This window comes from Bos indicus, chromosome 16, assembly GCF_029378745.1.
Source record: "Bos indicus isolate NIAB-ARS_2022 breed Sahiwal x Tharparkar chromosome 16, NIAB-ARS_B.indTharparkar_mat_pri_1.0, whole genome shotgun sequence".
In the NCBI taxonomy this organism is placed as follows: Eukaryota; Metazoa; Chordata; class Mammalia; order Artiodactyla; family Bovidae; genus Bos; species Bos indicus.
The window spans coordinates 13,668,095-13,691,184 of record NC_091775.1 but is presented as its reverse complement, the minus strand read 5'-3'; the positions used below and the strand labels follow the sequence as shown (position 1 = coordinate 13,691,184).

The 23,090-nt window shown below is 42.2% G+C and overlaps 1 long non-coding RNA gene across 1 annotated transcript in view; it reads right to left on the bottom strand.

The window, feature by feature from the left end:
• Window positions 1-22,577, bottom strand: part of LOC109570802 (uncharacterized) — an 88,710-nt gene extending 66,133 nt beyond the window's left edge. The window contains exon 1 of the long non-coding RNA XR_002182555.2: window positions 20,722-22,577. This is a non-coding gene — a long non-coding RNA (uncharacterized lncRNA). The remainder of the gene's footprint in view (window positions 1-20,721) is intronic.
• Window positions 22,578-23,090: the final 513 nt, after the last annotated feature.

The window sequence follows — 23,090 nt, the reverse complement described above, 5'->3', positions numbered from 1 at the left end:
TGAAGGTCTAATGGGGGTATAGAGCAGCTGAGGAATGGGTTTGAAGAAGGACCATTACATTTTAATGTGAGGAAAGAATAAAGAAGAATACAAACAAATTTAAAGGTGCAGTGGCAACAAGTTGAAAGAATTCACATGCAGAGGTTCCAATATCTATGTGAACAAATATTATAATCAATATTTATTGATTACATTTTATATCTCAATCACAGTATTGGAATTCATCTAATACTCAGAGCTTCCTGCAATAATATATTACCAATGTGTAGACAAAAAAAAAAAAACTCAAAGAAGATAGTTTGTCCAAGATCACACAATCAAAATGTGTCAAAGATATGAATTCAGATTCGCTAAACTACATGTTTATTTCCAGTTTCCTCCAACAAAGTAGAAGACACAATTCTCTGCTGTGAGAGTGAGAGGGTAATTGAGACAGAACTTGGAAGAGAGTAGAAAGGGATCAAAATTCTCACTATTTTTTCCCATTCTAACTGTAAGGGCTCCCAGGTAGGGCAGCAAATGGAAACAGACTGTGTCACCAATCATTTGGAAATCTCAAGATTTGCTCAATAGCTCAATCAAGTGTGGATATGAAAAAAGTAGGCGGTAGAATTGACCTAGGATAGAAATTCTTCCAGATAGATGGTTTCTTAGCTCAGGCTGCCATAATAAAATTTTGTAGACCAAGTGGCTTGAATAACAGAATTAAAAAGCTGGCTTAAAAGTCAGCATTCAAAAACAAAGATCATGACATCCAATCCCATCACTTCATGGCAAATAGATGGGGAAACAATGGAAACAGTGACAAACTTTATTTTCTTGGGCTTCAAAATCACTGCAGATGGTGACTGCAGCCGTGAAATTAAAAGACGGTTGCTCCTTGGAAGAAAAGCTATGACAAACCTAGACAATTTATTAAAAAGCAGAGACATTACTTTGCTGACAAAGGTCCATCTAGTCAAAGCTATGGTTTTTCCAGTAGTCATGTATGGATGTGAGAATTGGACTATAAAGAAAGCTGAGCACTGAAGCATTGATGCTTTTGAACTGTGGTGTTCAAGAAGACTCTTGAGAGTCCCTTGGACTGCAAGATCAAACAAGTTAATCCTAAAGGAAATCAACCCTGAATATTCACTGGAAGGACTGATGCTGACACAGAAGCTCCAATACTTTTGGCCACCTGATGCGAAGAGCTGACTCATTGGAAAAGACCCTGATGCTGGGAAAGATTGACGGTAAGAGGAGAAGGGGACAACAGAGGATGAGATGGTTAGATGGCATCACCGACTCAATGGACATGAGTTTGAACATGCTCCAGGAGATGGTGAAGGACAGGGAATCCTGGCATGCCGCAGTTCATGGGGCTGCAAAGAGTTGGACATGATGGAACAACTGAACCACCACCACCACAAATATTTCTCAGAGTTCTGGGAGGCTGGGAAATCCAAGATCCAGGGGGCTAGCCAGTTCAACTGCTCAGCGAAGGCTCTCTTTTTGGACTGCAGATAGCCACCTTCTCACCGCATCCTCACAGGGCAGAAAGAGAGAGAGCACTGGGTCACCCTTCCTCACCCAGCAAGGACACTAAGCCTCCATGTGGCCTTGCAGAGCGACCTCATCTAGGCCTCATTAATTCCCAGATGCCCCATCTCCAAATACCACCACACTGGGTGTTACGGCACCAACACAGGCATTCGGAGGTGACACAATTCAGTACACAGTAGATAAAGAAGAAATATAATTAAACATATGATTTTAAAAATATTCAAAAGCTGGACCATGAAAGCTTACAATGAATGGGAAATGAAGACCAGAGGGTTTATTGTAAGGGAGAACACGGAGGCCTGATGGAGTGACAGCATATTACAGCAGGAGCCGCTCAGCTGAAATAAAACAGATGGAAGATTGGATGATTGAATTGATTTTTAATTTTTAATACCTCCCATACTGATTTTTAGTCAATATCTAAAAACAAATAGGGGTCTGCATGCATATTTTCTATTGGTAAAAAAAAAAAAAAAAAAAAACCACACAAATGTTTGGAGTGTGCTCTGCAAACATACTTGAGGGGAGAGAAAACTCACGGTCAGAAAGAAGCTGGCAACTTTGAAGGAGAATGAATGGCACATGGAGTTTCCAGGAGAGAAGGTGAACAACAGTAGCTGAAAGAGATCCCCGTGGGCTCCCCAGTAAAATCGTACCTTGTGGCTAGTGCCAGAGAAACACAAGTGACTCTGGAGACAAAAATAAAATCCCTACCATCTGTAAGATACACTCATTGTATGGAAACAATACGTCTCACTAGATAATGAGGTTAACAATTTCAATGAATGATTGAAAGACGTTTTTAAAAAGAATAAAGAGGTCAGTAATCATTGAAGAAAATGTGATAAATATGAAGCCATAATCTAAAACAGCATGCTAAATTAACAGGTTTTTTTGATTCCATCAACCTTCACTAAGATGTCACCTTCTGCCTGCTGCTTCACCAATTATATTCTCTAAGGAAATGGATTAGCAGGGAAGGGAAAAGTATTCAATCATTTTAATCGCTATTGGGCATTTTTAAATTGTCAAATATAATTTTGTCCAGTAAACTACTTACTTAATTGAAATTTAAGAATACAAAAATGATTAATCTTTGTGGTGTTCAGAAATAACACTGAACACTAAAATCTAGTGGATTTATGCTGAGTTATATTGAAATATATCACTGAATAATTTAGCAGTTCTCAAAATGTGGTCTGCAGAGGGCCACCCAAACCCTCTCGTGGTGAGCAAGGTCAGAGCCATCTTAATAAAAGACTAAGATTGTCATTTTCACTGTGTTGACCTTTGCACTGAATGTGCAGAACAGAGATGGGTTAAACAACTGTCACTTTAGAATGAATGGATGTGGTGGCACCAAACTGGACAGTAACCAAACTGGTTACTGTCTTCATGCCAACACATCCACTTCTACTGAAGGATGTCCTTGATGAAGCAGAAACACGACTAAATCTGGACCCTTTTTAACATTCTGGGTGGCGAGTTGGGAAGCACACACAAGGCACTTCTGTATGTAAAAGTATGATCGTTGTCATGAGGAAAAACATTTGTGCAATTGTTTAGTTGTGAGCTGAACCTTCTACTCTTTTCATGAAACAGCATGTTTACTGCAAAGAACGACTGGCAGGCAAATATTATTCAGACAAGAATATCTGTCAGAGATTTTCTCAAAAATGAACAAAGTGAGCCTGTCACTTAAGGATAACAACTGACAATATTTATAGCCAATAACACAATTTAAGCTTAAAGTAAAAGCTTCCACTAGCTTGACAACTTTCCGATACTTCCACACTTTTCTGGTAAATTTGGTAGCAATGTGAATGAAACGTCTTGTATAATAAAGTTCATGAGTATTTGGAAGACTGCAAAGCTCAACATAACAATATTTCCTGCAGCTGGACTCACCCAGCTGCGGTCCCCAGTAGGTCTGCCTGCCCTTCCTGCAGGATTTCATGTTTCCATGGCAGAAACACCGGTATTGGTCTCCTTGTGAGAACACACTCTCACCTTGTCTCTCAAAATAAGGAATCCTGATTTTCAGCTAGATGGCTTGCAGGCAACCAGAAGTCTTGGTCTCACTGCCTCCCTTGTCTCTAAGTACTGGTGAGCGAGATGCATACCAAGGTCTGTTGACGTGCAGGATGGAGGGGTTCTGGGGAATTTCCAGGAAGCTTCATCAAAGAAGAGGAAATATGCTCTTCTCCCTCTCTTTCCCTGTTCTACCCCCTCGGGCACAGGTCTGAGACCTGCTGCAGTGACCACAGGGAACTGCTGGTTGAGAGTCACTCCCTTGGGGTGGCTGAACAGAGCACAGGAAAGGCCATGGTTCTGATGACCGTGGGGCCAGAACTCCTGCCCTGGAAGGCCCACTCCTACAATTCTTTACACGAGAAATAAACAAACTTTTCATTATATTTAGATTTTCTGCCACACAGAGCCATGCCCAGTCCTGACAGAAACACTTTTTTTTTTCCCCCAAATGATAATAACACAAGGCTATTTTGAGCCACAAAACTTGGGATGAAAATTTGATGGTAACCGTATAAAAGTAAAAATGGAAAGGAATTACTGCAGATTCAGTGTGGGACATCCCTGTTTCTAGATATGTGGTCACTCCTCTGCTGCAGAAATATTCTTCACTGTCCATATTCACCCGCAAGTCCCCTGCCTTCCACCATGTCTGTAAGGCTCTCTTTCCTCCTCATCTGGCTCTTCACTTAGATGATCTCCTCTGGCTGACTCCATGTGACTCAAAATTCTTTTCGCTTTTATCTTGTCCAACAGTTCACGCCTGTCTTCCTCCCACTCACTCAGACCCACAGCATCCCAATTCTCAAGCAAAAATGCCATCAGGGTCCATTCTAGTACTTTCATCAGTGAAATTACTGCAGAGGTAATTTAAGCAATTCCATTAGGAGTCAGCAGCTACCATACACTGCTAATAGTATTTCTCTTTCTGCTCTGTATTAATCAAGAAGGAGGGAAAACGCAACTGTGAAAATTTAATGAAATCAGAAAATCCTGCAGATTTTAGCAGAGTTCCTGTGTTTCGTGGAAAATGCCCAGAAAGGGATGAGTGCTGACACGGGTGAAGGTCCAGAAGCGTCTCTCCTAACACAGAGCTCCACCTCCAGCAAGCCAACACTCCCAAATCCTGCACTTCTAGCTCTGGCCGATGCCCGCAGACACGTCCCTCCAGGTCTGCCCTTGCTTCCTGTGCTTTTTTATTTCTCTCTTATTAAACTGTCATGGGGTGCAGCTTCTTTCATTTAAGAAGCAACATAAAAAGTCTGCATTTTCACTGTCTCACCCATAGCTTTCAGTTGATGCATGTTCTCTGAGAACTTTACTATGGTATCCACAGCCTCCTCTTTAACCCCAATTACTGCAATTATCCATCAGTTTTCACATGGTTGATGGAACTGAGAGCCCAGCCTGACAGCTTCTTACCTCATCTTCATTATTTTTCATCTCCATTCAACCATGGATACTTAGAGCATATTTGAACGCATCATTATCGAACACTTCACCCCTTAAGTCTTAAACTCTGATTTTCTATCACCAGCAGCTTTTAGCCTTACATCTTTATCTTCTTCACTCCCACTGCAACTATCTTTTAAGCCTTATGAGAGAATTCTAGGAAAAGAAGGCAGAGCGAAAGATCTTCTGTTCCTCTCTTCCTTAAAAACAAACCAAAACATAATTAGGAGAAAAACAGAAAAGACCACCTCCTCTTCAATAAAAACTCTTGAAAGTCCATAACTTTGGATGAAAACACACACAGAGAGAAGAGTTTCTCTTATAATTTCTCTTATATCTAATTCCTCTTATTCCTCATATAATAATAATCATATAAGGGCACCAGAAGTTCACACAATGTCTCAGCAGACCCCAGGCAGTGTGTACAGCGCACTGAGTGTGCTGAGCCACATCCCAAGTTAAGAGGTAAACAGTGGTCCAGTTAGAATAGCAAGGTGTTCACATGGTGTGGCAGAGGCAGCCTCTGAGATGCCTCTGTGTTGCAAAGAAGTGGCCAGGAAAGTGGAACTGAAAGAGGAAATATATTTAAAAGCTGTCTGCCATGGGAGTGACAGCACAGAGAATAAAATATGGGAGCAGGTAGCCTGCAACTGCTGACCATTCCCACTGGAGAAGGAAAAAAGATCTCAGTACGCCTATGTGTGCACATGTGGACGGGCCTGTGTGTGCATGTGTGGACCAATACAGGCTCGCACATGTGCACACATATGTATGCACACCCACCTACAAGCTTGTGCACGTGCACACCTAAGTATGCACACCCACCACCCCCACCAAGTCAGAAATGTTCCAGACTTCACAGAGCCCTGATGGACATTCCTGTGACCCCAGAACACAGGAGGGAGAGAGGGAACTTTGGACAAGGCTGGCTGAATTCCAAAACCTGCAAGCCCACCCTTTTTTCTGATATCTGGTCCAACTCTTCACGGTTCTCTTCTTCTGCTCACCTTTCCAAGAGGAACAATATTAAGATTAATAGAAAGACACATAGGAAAGGAGGCAGATGCAGAGAGGAATACACCACACAGAAGGCAGATGAAGATCATTCGTCAAAAAGTAAAGACAATAAAACAGGTGATGCTGTCTGCATGCCTGACTCTGCACAAGACTGGACTGGAGCTCCCAGCACCCAGCAGCGTGGCTGGTGCCTACTAGGTGTCCCAGCCAGGCTTGAAGAGTAAAGAAGTTCTTTGTCTTTCTAAAGAATGAATGGATAAAGAAGCTGTGGTACATATATGTAATGGAACATTACTCAGCTATAAAAAGAATGAAATAATGCCACTTGCAACAACATGGATGGATCTAGAGGTTTTTATATTAAATGAAGTAAGTCAGAAAGAGAAAGACAAAACTTTGGCTTTTCTAAAGTGGCATTTCACATACTATTGGTTTCTTTCTGAAAATGATTTATTGGGCCTTCTTGGATTTCCTGACATGATGCAAACATGTGGGGTTTTCTGTGCTAAATTTAATTAAGAAAGGTCTTTTCAAAAGTCTAATTAAATATGGGGCTTCTCTGGTGGACCAGAGGTTAAGACTCTATGCTCCCAATGCAGCGGCACCAGCTCAGTCCTTGATTGGAAATAAGATCCTGCATGCCACACAGCTCGGCCAAAATAAATAAATAAGATAAAGAGATGCTATAAAAAAAAAAGTCAACACATATTTGTTGAGTTCTTACTATGTGCAGATCACTTTGCTGGGTCTATCATGGATGTAAAAATAAGATCTCATGTCAGTGTATGGTAAAACCAATACAATACTGTATAGATAAATAAAACTGGAAAAAAAAAAGATCTCATTTTATTTGAAAGATACACACACGCCCAATGTTCATAGCAGCAGTATTCACAATAGCCAAGACAGGAAAGCAGCCTAAATGTCCATCAACAGAAGAATGAATGGATAAAGAAGGTGTGGTACATACATATAATGGAATATTACTCAGCTATAAAAAGAATGAAATAATGTCATTTGCAGCAACATGGACGGACCTAGAGATTTTCATATTAAATTAAATAAGTCAGAAAGAGAGACAAATATCATATAATATCACTTATATGTGGAATCTAAAATACGATACAAATGAACTTACAAAACAGAAACAGACTCACTGTTTGGTTATCAAAGGGTAAAGGGAGTGGGGAGGGGATAAACTAGGAGTTCTAGCAGATACAACTAGGTCCTACTAGAGAGCACAGGGAACTATACCCAATCCCTGTACGAAACCATAATAGAAAAGAATATGAAAAAGAATATAGGTGGATATGTATGAATGAACCATTTTGCTTGCACAGAAACTAAATGCAACATTGTAAATCAACTATATTTCAATATATATAAACAAGACCTCATGTAGTTGAATATTCACTCTTTAATTAAATTCTTAATTTTAAATAGTTTCTTCATTGGTCTAGGGAAGAGCAAATGCTATTTCCTACTCACCACTGCATTTCAGAATCTATTCTAACAGTAAAACTATTTCTACCACCCCAAATATAATAGTAGACAGAACCAGTAGATAATTCAAACTCTTTTAAATAGTACAAGTGAGCTGAATTTCTTTTAAATTTAATAATAAATGAACATTGTAATGAGTTTGTATGGAGACAGATGGTTACTAGACTTACTGTGGTGATAATTTCATCATATATGCAAATATCAAATCACTATGCAGTACACTGAAAATTAATGTAATATTGTACGTCAACTGTATTTCAATTAAAACAGTTTTTAAAAGATACTTAATTCCTCATTTCAGAATAAATAATAAATGGTCATGGTAAATGGAAGTTCATTCATTTATCTCTTCATTCAATAAGTACTTATAAAATGCCTTCTATTTGGAAGATTCTATATTATATTAGGCAGTTTGGAAGATCCTAAATATGGCACTCAAAGTATAGGTGATATTTGACTGTGCTATATTTTAAATTTCTCTTTCTAAATGAATGCAGCTTTATTCACAGTTTAATATTAGAGGAAAGGGGAGATTTCTGGTTTCTGGTTCCATATGCGAGGAGTTTGGAAGTTGCCACTCCCTCCCAAGAACAAGTGAAAAACTGAATAGACTGAAAAATCAACAGCTCTTCTTGGAGAGAGATGAAGACACAGGCAAAAACGCTGCCCCAAGACCAGAAAGGCAGTCTGTCACATACAGGGAGACATAGTTTACTGAAGCAGAAAGCATGAGCGTAACAGCCATGGGACCCACGCTGGGGTGGGAACTCCACAGTGTCCCTAATGAATTGCTGGAGACTGTGGGGACAATGCTGAAAGTTAAACATTCCAGGTAAACAGAGTCACAGGCATTCCCTACAGTTTCGTGACATTACCTCCAGGACCTCGACAAGGCTTCCACAGTAAATATCAGAGAAAAATCTGCTTGGGCTTCAGCAGTGAGAGGGGGGGAAAATAACCATCTGGAGTACACCAGAGTACTCTGTTCTAAACAGGGCTGCCCTCAGGGGAAACTAGTTAACCTGAGTCTGTCCTGCTGGGGGATCGTCAGAACGAAACTGAGCTGAGAAGACAAATACCCAACTCCAGCCCACTCTAGCCATCCTGTCCCACCTAAGAGGGGAGAGAAAACTCAGGATCACTTGTGAGGCTCACATAGCCCAGAGGCATTAGCTCATTGAATTCTGAGATCTAATCACAGGGCTACAGGACGCTTCCCCTCCCACCCCACCACCACGTTACTAAGGCTGATTTATTGCAGGTCTTTTTACCTGGCACATTATGTCTCGCCATCAAAATAAAAACAATGCAAACCAAAAGTCAAAAAAACAAAGAAACCTACAATCTGAAGAGAAGGAGAACACATCAGATCCAGATATGGCAAGGATGTTGGAACTACGAGACTGGGAATTTAAGACAACTGTGACTAATATCGGAGAAGGCAATGGCACCCCACTCCAGTACTCTTGCCTGGAAAATCCCATGGACAGAGGAGCCTGGTAGGCTGCAGTTCATGGGGTCGCTAAGAGTCGGACACAACTGAGCGACTTCACTTTCACTTTTCACTTTCCTGCATTGGAGAAGGAAATGGCAACCCACTCCAGTGTTCTGGCCTGGAGAATCCCAGGGATGGGGGAGCCTGGTGGCTGCCGTCTTTGGGGTCACACAGAGTCGGACAGGACTGAAGTGACTTAGCAGCAGCAGTGACTAATATGCTAAGGGCTCTAAATGGGCAAAGTAGACAGCAGGCAAGAACAGATTGGCAATGTCAGCAGAGAGATGGAAACTTTAAGAAAGAACTGAAAAGAAATGCTAGAGATAAGCAGACACTGTAACGGAAATAAAGAATGTCTTAGAGAGACTTGTTAGTAGGCCATGCACAGATGAGGAAAGACTCTGTAAGCTTGAGGACATGTCACTAGAAACCTCCAAAAGAGAAAAGTAAAGAGAACAAAGACTGAAGAAAAGAGGACAGAATATCCAAGGACTGTAAGACAATCACAAAATACATAACATACGTGTATCGGGAACATCAGAAGGAGATGGAAGAGAGAAGGGAACATGAAAATAATGGAAAAAAACAGTGACTGAGAATTTCCCCAAATTAAAGTCAGACACCAAAACACAGATCCAGGAAGCTCAGAAAACATCAGGGTAAATGCCAACACAATCTACAGGTGGGCATATCATCTTCAAACTATCAGAAAATCAAAGATAAAGAAGAAATCTTGAAAGAAGCCAGAGAAAAATAACACGTTCCCTACAGAGGAACAAAAATAAGGATTACATCCAACATCTCAGAAACTTTGCAAACAAGAAAGTGGAGTGAAATATTCAAAGTTCTTAGAGGAAAAAAAACCTCCAGCTGAGATTTATGTACCCTTTGAAATTATCCTTCAAAAGGGCAAGAGAAAGAAAAACTTTCACAGACAGACCAAAATTGAGGGAATCTATTGCCAAATAGACCCGTCTTACAAGAAATGTCAACAAAAAAAAAGTCTTTAGAGGGCAGGAAAATAATATAGGTCAGAAACTGGGATCTACAAAAGAAAGGAAAAACATCAGTGAAGAGTCAGAGAAGATAAAAAATTTTATTCCTCATATTCTTAATTGATCTAACAACTAACAGTATGTTTAAAATAATGGCAACAATGTATTTGATTACATACACTAATGTCTATATTTTATATACATGTGTGCTTAAGGGTGCTTATATACAAATGAAATGAAAGTAAGGAATGCTACAAAGGACTGAAGGGAGGAAATAGGGTTATTTTGTTACTATAAGGTGCTCACACTGTCTATGAAGTGGTGTGGTGCCTTTCCAACATGGGCTTGAGTGAATTATAAATGCATACGCAGAATTCTAGGGCAACCACTAAAAAAGTTCAAAAAGAAGTATAACTGATATGCTAAGAAAGGAGAGAAAAGTGGGATCTCAGAATGCTCAATTAAAACCAAAAAAGGCAATAAAATAGTGGAAGACAAAAACAGGAACAAAGAACAAAGACAGCAAATAAAAAAGAATAACAAATGTGGTAGAGATTAATCCAACTATGTCAATATTTGATACATGGCAGTACTTACATTATTAGTGTTCAGTTTACTGAGAAGTCAGGAACTGGCTAAAAATAGCATTTTTACCATATTTACCATATTGCTCACATAGTTACCATATAATACAATTTTTCTTCATTTTATGTGACTGTTAGAAAAATGGGATTTATGAGAAGCAAAATAAAGAAAAATGCCTTTTAAAAATCAATTTTAATAAAAAACTCTAGTTCTTTTGATTATTCAGAATCTCCCAAGGTATGTTCCTTGAAAACCTTCCTCCAAGATACAAAAGGTAGTTCAGGAGGAAATATTTTTGTGGTTAAATGGGTTTAGAGAACATTGCATTCTATAAATTCTCTTCTAAGAAATTTACAATACAAATGAGCAAATCAAAGAATCTGAAAAGTCACGGAGTAAAGAAAGCTTTTTTTAGCCCTATGTTATGCAAATGTGTAAAGCATAAATAAATTTTGGCAAAAAATGTGATCTTGTAGTTCAAAAGCACAAGATCTTAAGATGGTGAAGTGGCCTTAGCTCAAGATGAACACAGTCTTGCCTGCCCCCATGGGCTGTCTCTACTGCCCATGGAAAGGTGCCCCCTTCCTATTTAAGGACTGGCCCGTCCATACACACCTAGTTGCCATCCCGTGCTATTTTCTCAAAGACTTCATTAATACGTCATCAATTTTCTATTGCTGTCTTTATCAATTGATCCATTATGAAAACATCCTTTTGTAATCCCATTTGGGGAAAGAAATTAGTTGAAGAATGTTGAGTTGCCACCCATTTCTTTGCTCCCCTGTTACAGCACAATTCTTGGAAGTTTTTATTTGACATCTCTTCTTGATGATGTTGCACAATCATTTTTCAACCTGTTTAAATCTGGCTTCCTCTCACATTGTTCTTGCTGAATTGTTGTTGTCAAGCTCTCAAAAATTTCCATGTTGCAAAATTCTGTAGACGTTTTTATAGTTCTTTTCTTACTTTACACTCAACAGTATTTCACCTACTTTGCCACTCACACCTTGAAACACTCCCCTTTATTCCCTGCTCTTTTGCTTTTCTCCGTGTCTCACCTCAGCCGGCTCAGATGACTTCACTGCAGCCACCTGACCTTAGAATGTTTAGATTTCCCCACTTTCAGTTCACCTTCTGTTTTTCTAACGTCTTACTTGATAATTTCATTCATTTCCATGGCTTTAAATAATGCCTATGACTAGATTTGGGCTATTTTTTGGGCTCCAAAATCACTGCAGATGGTGACTGCAGCCATGAAATTAAAAGACGCTTACTCCTACTCCTTGGAAGGAAAGTTGTGACCAACCTAGACTGCATATTGAAAAGCAGAGACATTACTTTGCCAACAAAGGTCCGTCTAGTCAAGGCTATGGTTTTTCCAGTGGTCATGTATGGATGTGAGAGTTGGACTATAGAGAAAGCTGAGGGCCGAAGAATTGATGCTTTTGAACTGTTGTGTTGGAGAAGACTCTTGAGAATCCCTTGGACTGCAAGGAGATCCCACCAGTCCTGGGTGTTCATTGGAAGGACTGATGTTGAAGCTGAAACTTCAATACTTTGGCCACCTGGTGTGAAAAACTGACTCATTTGAAAAAAGAAAAAAGAAACCCTGATGCTGGGAAAGATTGAGGGCAGGAGGAGAAGGGAATGACAGAGGATGAGATGGTTGGATGGCATCACCAACTCGATGAACATGGGTTTAGGTGGACCCCGGGAGTTGGTGATGGACAGGGAGGCCTGGGGTGCTGCAGTCCATGGAGTCACAAAGACTTGGATACAACTGAGTGACTGAACTGAACTGAACTGAATGACTAGATTATGAGTGCCAGATGTACAGCCCTGGTTCCTAATTCTGTCCAGAGCTCTGAATTCTTAGAGCCAGCTTCTTCTTGACATGCTAGCAAATATGCCATGTGCATCTCTAAGGTCACAAGCCCAAAAGGAGCTTTCCCACTTCATCCCAACTTCTGCTTCTGGGTTAGGTATTGCAATAATCTATGCTTCCTTCCACCCAGTGACTCTAGACAAATACTACAGTGCCGGGAGCCAGCGTGAAGACCTCCACCCGCGGCAAAGGTCATGAGGAAGGAGGCTCGACATACGCAAAGGCGGGATCGAGCCTCAGGAGTCCCCTTGCCTACTTTACTACTTTGTGCTCTCACCTACACCTCTGACTTTCCGGGGGGCTGTCCCCCACCACCTCCTTAGGAGAAGGAGTTAACTTAGAGCTCTAGTTAATAATAATTCCTGGGCGTGATAGGATTGTTTCAACCTACAAACTCCTCTGAAGGTTCTCTAGCCTGCCTGACAGGCTTGTCCGGCCACATGTGATTGCTCACAGCCTCCCAACCATGAGAGGCACAAGATGCTTTAAACCTTCTAAAAACAGGTTCTTTAGAGAAGTTAGAAAACTATTAGCATAAGTATAGTGGGCTGATTAGAAATTGTATTGGTGAAGGGTTTTTCATTTGTTGAGCCAATGTTTACTGCTAAGTCTCCACATCCCCTGCCCGTATACACATTAATGAATATATAGAAGAAATAAGTATTAACCTTTGATATTAATCACGTTAGACCTTAGGCTAAGCAAATTCTTTCCTTAATTAAAACCCACTACACCCTCATCCCACAGGAATGTAACTTTATCTGGTACCTTCGGAAGGTGGTGTCTGTTTAAAAAATAATCACCCCCGGAGAAATAAGTGTTCTTGTTGACTGACCGTTGTCACAAGGAGAGGGTCATAAATTGTCAGCAGGCCCCCCTGGCCAGAAGATGATGTAACACCCCTAAGACCTCTGTATACATTTGTATGAAGCACCTGACTTTAATAAAAGTCAGGACTGCTGTCCCCGCGTGACTTTTGTATAACATCTCAGTGTATAAAAACAGACCCTGGAAAATAAAGAATGGGATCAGTTCCTCGAAAGACTGGTCTCCCCATGTCGCTCGTTCTCTCACCTTCTGGCTGAATTATCTGGAATGTGGAGGCTCGTCAAGCCTACTAATTATGCCTGGGCTTCTAAGATCTGACCAGGGAGGCCTTAGTGTCTCCTCTCCTTCGGGAGAACGGGAGGACGCCTGCGACCTATGTAGGTGACGTAAATTCCTTGCCTTGGAATTATTAGCTTTCCACGTAAACCAAGCTATTCAGCCTCTTTTCTCCACTGAATTTTCCTACTGAGCTATCCTCATTCTATTACTTTTTATATCTCTGCTGCTGCTGCTGCTAAGTCGCTTCAGTCGTGTCCAACTCTATGCGACCCCATAGACGGCAGCCCACCAGGCCCTGCCATCCCTGGGATTCTCCAGGCAAGAACACTGGAGTGGGTTGCCATTTCCTCCTCCAATGCATGAAAGTGAAAAGTGAAAGTGAAGTCGCTCAGTCGTGTCTGACTCAAGACTACTGGAGTGGGGTGCCATTGCCTTCTCCCCTTTATATCTCTAATTAATATCTAATTAAAGCCAATGTATTCGCCAACTCCGTCTCCCCTTCGAACTCCCTGGATCAGCTGGGGCTGGACCTTGGCACTGCAGAGTCATCCTCTGTCCTCCTTCCCTCAGCCCTCACATCTAAGTCATTAACAAGACCTGCCTATTTCCCCCCCGAACACCTGTGCACTTAAACCTGTCCACTTTTCTGCATCTGCAAGTCTACCACCTGAGTTCAGTCTCTTGCCTGGGCTGTTGCTATTGCTTCCTAGTTGATGGGTTTCTCCTCTTGCCTCATTCAATCAATACTCCCCATAGCACAGGACTGACATATGCAAATCCGGCTGACTCACTCCACATCTCGCTCATTAAAACCTTCAATGGTGGGCTCATTAGCTTGGAACAAGCACCGCAGACAAGGCCGGCTGGCAGCAGTCTCCTCTTGTTCCATTCACCCCATTCCTCACTGCCCGTAGGCTTTTCTGCTTTCTGTCCTCTCCTTGGAAACACACTCAACGCTTCCCCTTCTGCTCTTTCCCTGTGGGTTGTTCTTTTCCTATTTTCCACTCAGCTGACTTCCTTCATAGCTCCTCTCCAATGGCACCTCAGTCTCTCCCTGATGATCCTGCTGCCGGCCCGTCCACCAGATCTTAAAGCACCCCCACATTTATGCCCCTCAAAGCACACCAGATGGTCTACATGGATGGCGTTTACTATCGAGGGGTGATTGTGAGCTGGGCGGGGTGTGACTTGGGTCTTGTTGGTCTTCTCTCCACACACACCTCACACACATCCCTGAGAACAGAGGCCCCTCTGTCTAGTGGACCTCTGGAATCCCAAGGCCCAGGGCAGCGCTGGCACGAAAGAGCTCCTGGATTAGTATTTGTTGGCTAAATTAATGCATGATCCTCATGATCAACAAACAAAGACTTCCAAAAATATGTGACTGTTCTTCTGTGTCAACTCAGAAGATATAATCCTGGTGCCTTTCAGTGGGAAGTGAGTCTAAGGAGGCCAGCCCAGATTACAATAAGTGAAACACGGACCTCCAGAGGTGAGACACACCCCTAATGCACCTGACGTTTGAGAGTGGAAATAATTTAACACCAATTTTGGCAGGAAATTTCAGATATAAGATGCATCTCATGGCATCCCCATCTCATTTTCAAATCACAGCTTCTAATATTGTGAATTAAAAACCCTGGACTCCAAAGAATTCTTTCCCCTCGCCCTTTTCACATAAATCTTTTCACTAAAATGTAATTTAGAGTTGAGCCACTAGAGGGCACTTTAGCTCTTTAATAGGCATGCCCTTTTAAAAAATGGCAGGTATCTATCAAAGGCAAGAAATAATTTCCCTACAAATATTACATCCTTGATTCTGACACTTTTAAATCTCCAGGTCCAAAATCCAAACGACCTATTTCTAATTCAGGAAACTGACTTCACTAACTTGTGACTGAATCTTATTTAAGTTGTCGTTACAACTCCGAATCTGACTTCAGTTCCTTGTGAAGATATCACAGTACTACCCATTTTAAGCTAATGATTCACAGTGAGGGTGAGCTCACCCTCATGCCAGAGAATTTTCAAAATGTGCATTTTTGAGCCCCATTCCGGTTTCCCTGGTGATTCAGAGGGTAGAGAGTCCGCCTGCAATGTAGGAGACTTGGGTTTGGTCTGTGGGTTGGGAAGATATCCTGGAGAAGGAAATGGGAGTCCACTCCAGTATTCTTGCCAGGAGAACCCCCGTGGACAGAGGAGCCTGGTGGGCTACAGTCCATAGGGTTGCAAAGAGTTGGACATGGCTGAGCAACTCCATTTTCTTTTCTTTCTTTCTATTATGATTCATTAAATTACAGCCACCACGGATGTAGCATTAGCTTATGAAGTTTTTAGAAGCTCCCAAATGCTTCCAATGTACTCTTGGATGAGGACAAAGGCCAATGCTTTCAACTAGCCTTGCAAAAATATGTGTATATACAAACATATATATATATACACATACAGACATATATATACAAACACACACACACACACACACACACACACACACAAACAACTGTGCCTCAAAAGATACAACAATCAGGATCCCCACCTCTCGCTTGCTGCCCAGGAATATCCACAGGAGTCAAGGGCATTTTCTTAAGGCACAGTCAAGAAATGACTGTGCAAAGGTTGCCACAAAATACTGCAGTTCTGTTTTCAGTCCTGATGGGCCCTCTGTCAGGGTCCTTATTCCAGAGGTGAGAGGTCACACTGGCCTGCTGTGGATCCACACCACCCTGTGAAGCTGAGAACCACGTCCGCTGAGCACATGGAGCACAGGTGAGCCCGGCTGGACTGAGGGGAACGGTATCTGCCACTCTGCCACTTCCCTCACCACCACCCCACCACCTCTGATTCCCTCTAGATGAAACCCCTTGATTCCTACAAAAATGCCAGCTGAGCCAGCAACACTGGGAGCTCCATCTGCCTGGCAAGCTTGCAAGTGAACATACTTGTTTTTCCTGCAAGACCCCAAGCAGAAGAGCTGCATGTGTTTTTCTCTATTTATCCCAAGCCTGGCAGCCAACTCACCCAAGGAGGGAACAGGAGAGCAGCATCTTCAATGCACTTCTCTTTGAATCTGTGGGTTTTTTCCTGAGAAAAGGATGAAGAAAAACGTGTCCACTGCAGGTCACCATTCCCACATTATTCTAACCTAGAACGCACGCTAACTCACGCGGTCAAATCAGGAAGCGCGGGACAGGCCCGTGCTTTGAAAAAAAGGAGGGACCGTTTACTCTCCTGACCCTCCAGGCTATCATTTCAGCTGCGGAGCCTCTCCCCTTCATCTACAAAATACAGAAGCACAAATATCAGAGCTCTGCGGGGCCTGGACAGACAGGACATCGTGGGTGATGTGGTCGGTTCCCCGCATCCACCCCACCTGTTCCCTCTGCTCCTTGCTGGTCCACTGAGGCCGGAAAGCTGACCTCCCCTCTCCCCCAATCGCTCCCCTGGCACCTAGGCCTCTGGCATGAGTCCTCTTCTGTCCACCAGAGCCAGAAACTGGACCAGGAGCAAGACACCCTGTTCCTGCAGCTCAGCCACCTCTGCTGAGAGGCGAGGTGTCGGAGCTGGAGGTCTCCTGCAGCAGACTGAGTCTGCTGTCCGGACTTTATGAAGTCAAGTGGGCCTTAGAAAGCATCACTACGAACAAAGCTAGTGGAGGTGATGGATTTCCAGTTGAGCTATTCCAAATCCTGAAAGATGATGCTGTGAAAGTGTTGCACTCAATATGCCAGCAAATTTGGAAAACTCAGCAGTGGCCACAGGACTGGAAAAGGTCAGTTTTCATTCCAATCCCAAAGAAAGGCAATGCCACAGAATGCTCAAACTACCGCACAATTGCACTCATCTCACACGCTAGTAAAGTAATGCTCAAAATTCTCCAAGCCAGGCTTCAGCAATATGTGAACCGTAAACTTCCTGATGTTCAAGCTGGTTTTAGAAAAGGCAGAGGAACCAGAGATCAAATTGCCAACATCCACTGGATCATGGAAAAAGCAAGAGAGTTCCAGAAAAACATCCAGAAAAACTATGCAAAAGCCTTTGACTGTGTGGATCACAATAAACTGGAAAATTCTGAAAGAGATGGGAATACCAGAACACCTGATCTGCCTCTTGAGAAATCTGTATGCAGGTCAGGAAGCAACAGTTAGAACTGCCTCTTGAGAAATTTGTATGCAGGTCAGGAAGCAACACTTAGAACTGGACATGGAACAACAGACTGGTTCCACATAGGAAAAGGAGTTCGTCAAGGCTGTATATTGTCACCGTGTTTATTTAACTTATATGCAGAGTACATCATGAGAAACGCTGGACTGGAAGAAACACAAGCTGGAATCAAGATTGCTGGGAGAAATCTCAATCACCTCAGATATGCAGATGATACCACCCTTATGGCAGAAAGTGAAGAGGAACTCAAAAGCCTCTTGATGAAAGTGAAAGTGGAGAGTGAAAAAGTTGGCTTAAAGCTCAACATTTAGAAAACGAAGATCATGGCATCCCGGTCCCACCACTTCATGGGAAATAGATGGGGAAACAGTGGAAACAGTGCCAGACTTTATTTTTCTGGGCTCCAAAATCACTGCAGATGGTGACTGCAGCCATGAAATTAAAAGATGCTTACACCTTGGAAGGAAAGTTATGACCAACCTAGATAGCACATTCAAAAGCAGAGACATTACTTTGCCAACAAAGGTTCGTCTAGTCAAGGCTATGGTTTTTCCTATGGTCATGTATGGATGTGAAAGTTGGACTGTGAAGAAAGCTGAGCGCCGAAGAATTGATGCTTTTGAAGTGTGGTGTTGGAAAAGACTCTTGAGAGTCCCTTGGACTGCAAGGAGATCCAACCAGTCCATTCTGAAGGAGATCAGCTCTGGGATTTCTTTGGAAGGAATGATGCTAAAGCTGAAACTCCAGTACTTTGGCCACCTCATGCGAAGAGCTGACTCATTGGAAAAGACTCTGATGCTGGGAGGGATTGGGGGCAGGAGGAGAAGGGGACGACAGAGGATGAGATGGCTGTATGGCATCACTGACTCGATGGACGTGAGTCTGAGTGAGCTCCGGGAGTTGTTGATGGGCAGGGAGGCCTGGTGTGCTGCGATTCATGGGGTTGCAAAGAGTCGGACACGACTGAGCGACTGACCTCATCTGATCTGATCTGAGGCTAGTGGTCTGGCATCAGGGTGAACCTCGGAGGTGGGAGCCCTCCTAGGTGAGTGCTGAGTCTCTTCTGCTGAATACAGACCTACTAAGCGCTTAACAGGGTTTGGGGCACTTAAACATTATTTGAAAGATGTTAGCTATTCAGTTCATTTCAGTTCAGTTGCTCAGTCATGTCTGACTCTTTGCAGCCCCATGAACTGCAGCATACCAGGCTTCCCTATCCATCACCAACTCCTGGAGTTTACTCAAACTCATGTCCTTTGAGTTGGTGATGCCATCCAACCATCTCGTCCTCTGTTGTCCCCTTCTCCTCCCGCCTTCAATCTTTCTCAGCATCAGTGTCTTTTCCAATGAGCTAGTTCTTCACATCAGGTGGCCAAAGTATTGAAGTTTCAGCTTCAACATCAGTCCTTCCAATAAACATTCAGGACTGATTTGCTTAAGGATGGACTGGTGGGATCTCCTTGCAGTCCAAGGGACTCTCAAGAGTCTTGTTAGCTATTATTATTATTATTATTTATATTTGACCTCTTTTAACTTTTAAAATTGAGATATAGTTCATGTACAATATTATAAATTACAGGTGTACAGCATGCTGCTGCTGCTAAGTCGCTTCAGTTGTGTCCAACTCTATGCGACCCCATAGATGGCAGCCCACCAGGCTTCCCCATCCCTGGGATTCTCCAGGCAAGAACACTGGAGTGGGTTGCCATTTCCTTCTCCAATGCATGAAAGTGAAAAGTGAAAGTGAAGTCGCTCAGTCGTGTCCGACTCTTAGCGACCCCATGGACTGCAGCCCACCAGGCTCCTCCGTCCATGGATTTTCTAGGCAAGAGTACTGGAGTGGGGTGCCATTGCCTTCTCCGGGTGTACAGCATAGTGTATCACAATTTTAAAGGGTATATTCCATTTGTAGTTCTAAAATACTGCCTATATTCCCTGTATTATACAGTACATCCTTGTTATTTGTTTTATACACAGCAGTTTGTGCCTCTTAACCACCTATCCCTATCTTGCCCCATTTCCTTCCCCCTCCTGTGAGTCTGCTTCCTTTTTGTCATATTCACCAGCTGGTTTTATTTTTTAGATTCCACATATGAGTGATATCACATACTTGATCTTAGTCACATTAAGCCCAAGTTTCCCTCTGTACAATGGTGACCTGCTACCTGACTGCTGTGCAGATAAAATCAGAAAATATATGCAAAGGGCTTAGCACAATGTGTAAGAGCTCGAACAATTTATCTATAATTATCATTTTGATTTGGTTCCATTGTAATGTAATTTTTATTTTGACATGAGTCTTTTAGGATTTAGCTAAAAAGTAGCTCAGTGGTAAAGAATCCACTTGCCAATGGATCAATACATGGGTTTGATCCCTTGGTTGGGAAGATTCCCTGGAGAAAGAAATGGATTCTTCTCCCAGTATTCTTCTTCCCAGTATTCTTGCCTGGGAAATCCCATAGACAGAGGAGCCTGGTGGGCTACAATTCACCGGGTCGCAAAAGAGTCGGGGTCACAAAAGAGTCAGACATGAGTTAGCAACTTCTGCTGCTACTGCTGCTAAGTCGCTTCAGTCGTGTCCGACTCTGTGCGACCCCATAGACGGCAGCCCACCAGGCTCCCCCGTCCCTGGGATTCTCCAGGCAAGAGTACCGGAGTGGGGTGCCATTGCCTTCTCCGGAGTTAGCAACTAAACAATAACAAAAATCTTGTGTACCTGATAACACTATGTTTAAGAGCACTGAACAAGTTTGTGCCCATGTCTAAACTATTGATGTGTCCCAGATTTCTAAATGTATAATACATTACACAGAAAGTCAGGCTAAATTAAAATAATAATGTTTCTCAAAAATTAATCACCTGATTCTGACCTACAGAACTTTTCCTTGGACTTTGCTCTACAACCACTAGAGGGCAGACAGATACAGTAGAAAATCAGTACCTACCAGACAAGGCACGAGATTCTTGGTCTGTCTGCTTTTTGAACATGGGTAGAAGTCACATTTTTTCAGTTTTTCCTGTGGCAGCCACCAATGAAAAGAGTAGAACAATGACTCTTCGTATGTAAGGGAACAAATTTTAGCTAAAATATGATGCATTTGTTTTAGCTTATTAGTTTCATAAAATTGATAAGCACATTTTCCACCACAGACCTATATAAATTTTAAAGCAAAACTATGTAACAACACATGCATGGATTTGTTTTAATTTGGAAAAGAATGAAACCATCCATGAATCGTTAGAACAAGGCAGAAGCGCACCTTGGTACCACAGTGACCACATGTAGTGCCTGGCACACAGGGGCCTGGGAACACGTGAATGGGCCCTGCTGCCAAGTCGCTTCAGTCATGTCCGACTCTGTGGGACCCCAGAGATGGCAGCCCACCAGGCTCCCCCGTCCCTGGGATTCTCCAGGCAAGAACACTGGAGTGGGTTGCCATTTCCTTCTCCAATGCATGAAAGTGAAAAGTGAAAGTGAAGTCGCTCAGTCGTGTCCGACTCTTAGCGACCCCATGGACTGCAGCCCACCAGGCTCCTCCGTCCATGGGATTTTCCAGGCAAGAGTACTGGAGTCGGGTGCCAGCACCTTCTGCGATGAATGGGCCCTCTGACCCACCAAGTGCAGTTGATGCAGTGCTCGGGATTTAAAAATTGGGTAATACATGAGACTTGTAAGAAAACTGGCTACCAACTTTGAAACAAAAACCGCTTTTTCACACACACACACATTAACAAAACAAACCCCCCAAACAACAAATATTTACTGGGATTTTGACTGAAGGGTATCAATAAATTTTCTTAAAATTGCCACCTTTACAAGGATGAATTGTCTTAAGATCCATGAATTCAATATATCGAATTGTTTTGAAAATGTTTTACAATGTTTTACATAGAATTCTTGTAGAACATGTTTTAAAATGGTCTACATAGAGTTCTTGCACCTAGAATTAGGAATTAGGAATTTTTATGTTTTCTTAAATAGTACCTTGTTCTTAAAGTTTAATTTCTAACTGTGTTACTGGTGTATGCAAATACAACAATTTCTGCACACTGGCTAAAGTCAGCAAACTTGCTACATTCTCTCTTTTGTTGATACTGTTTATGTGTAAAACCTTGAATTTTCTGTATAAATGATTATATCTTGGACTTCTCTGGTGGCTCAGATGCTAAAGAATCCTCCAGCAATGCAGGAGACTCAGGTTTTATCCCTAGGTTGGGAAGATCCCCTGGAGAAGGGAATGGTAACCCACTCCAGTATTCTTGCCTGGAGAATTCCATGGACAGGGGAGCCTGGTGGGCTATATAGTCCGAGGTGTCCCAAAGAGTCAGAAATGATTGAGATACTAACACTTTCACTTTCACTTCATGATTATATCTTATGCACAGAATGCCAGTTTCTTACTGTGCTAGCATTAAAGTGTTTTCTTTTTCTTAATGTGTTCCTCGGGGCCTCCACTATCAGGAGACAAGGTAGTGACGCCATGCTAGCCTTGTTTCTGCGTGAAAGGAGATTGTCTATCTTTCAGCATTACACACATGTGCTAAGGGTTCAGCAATTTTATTCATCTTTTTAATTTAGCAAGTTTCACTTTACTAATACTCTTTTTTTGACTGTGTGTTTGCTCTGTTTAATCTCTTTGGTATCATATTCTTTTCCTCCCTTTATATCTTTGGATTTAATTTGCTGTTCCTTTTCCAAAATCTAACATTGAAATGGAGACTTGGTTTCTAGAATGATTTTTAAAATATATGCATATAAGTTTCATTGTAAATTTCCAATAAATATGGAAAGTGAGTTGAAAATAATCAGTTTTAATTATTCAACCTGATTTCCCAGTATCTTCATTCAAAAATTAAATTCTTTAATAATTTTATAAATATTGTGTCGATTAAAATCATTTTCCTAAATCCTTAGACTTTGCCCTTCCTAACTTTCCATGTCTATTCTCCACTTTGGTGTGTGATATCTGATAAAAAGGGCTCCCCTGGTGGGTCAGAAATAAAGAATCTGCCTGCCAATGCAGAAGATGCAGGTTCGATCCCTGGCTCAGGAAGATCCCCCGAAGTAGGCGGATGGCAACCCACTCTGGTATTCTTGCCTCGTTGACAGAGGAGCCTGGTAGGCTACCATCTATGGGATCACAAGAGTCAGACATGACCTAGTGACTAAACCACTACCATCCTATCTCAAAACACACTGGATGCCTTCGCTACAGTTCTAGTTTTGGGGACACTCCACAGCTTGGCCAGGCGATGTCGGCTTACCCCATGATTTGCAATCAACAGAACACTTGATCCGCCTCTTAGCTCCTGA